The sequence below is a fragment of the Arachis hypogaea genome, chromosome 4 (assembly GCF_003086295.3).
Source record: "Arachis hypogaea cultivar Tifrunner chromosome 4, arahy.Tifrunner.gnm2.J5K5, whole genome shotgun sequence".
Lineage (NCBI taxonomy): Eukaryota > Viridiplantae > Streptophyta > Magnoliopsida > Fabales > Fabaceae > Arachis > Arachis hypogaea.
In genome coordinates, this window is record NC_092039.1 from 55802640 (window position 1) to 55803333 (window position 694).

Sequence of the window (694 nt, forward strand, 5' to 3'; positions counted from 1 at the left end):
TTGTTCTAAGCCAATATGGCATTCAGAGCATCAATTTCAAGAACTCCCTTCCTCTGAGGCGTCCCATTATTCATGGAATTCCTCTCAGAAGTGTACATGAATTGGTTATTTGCAACCATTTCAATAAGTTCCTGAGCTTCTGTAGGCGTTTTCTAGGTGAATGGATCCACTTGTAGAATGATCCAGTGATATCTTAGAAAACTTAGACAGACCATAATATAATATATCTATCATGGTCCACTCTGAAAACATGTCAGAAGGACACTTTTTGGTCATATGCTTGTATCTTTCCCAGGCTTCATAGAGGGATTCACCATCTTTTTGCTTAAAGGTCTGAACATTTGCTCTAAGCTTGCTCAGCTTTTAAGGAGGAAAGAATTTAACCAAGAAGGTTGTGACCAGCTTATCCCAAGAGTCCAGACTATCCTTAGGTTGTGAGTCCAACCATGTTCTAGCTCTGTCTCTTACAGCAAAAGGGAAAAGCATGAGCCTGTAGACTTCAGGATCTACTCCATTAGTCTTAACAGTCTCACAGATCTATAAGAACTCAGTTAAAAACTGGTAGGGATCTTCTGATGGAAGTCCATGAAACTTGCAGTTTTGTTGCATTAGAGCAACTAATTGAGGTTTCAACTCAAAATTGTTTGCTCCAATGGCAGGAATTGAGATGCTTCTTCCATCAAACTTGGAAGTA

General features: G+C 39.5%; 1 non-coding gene across 1 annotated transcript; it reads left to right on the forward strand.

The window, feature by feature from the left end:
* The first annotated feature begins 250 nt into the window (after window positions 1-250).
* LOC112798439 (small nucleolar RNA R71) lies at window positions 251-354 on the forward strand. Its single transcript, XR_003200050.1, has one exon. It is a non-coding gene; the product is annotated as a small nucleolar RNA R71 (small nucleolar RNA).
* The last annotated feature ends 340 nt before the right edge of the window (window positions 355-694 follow it).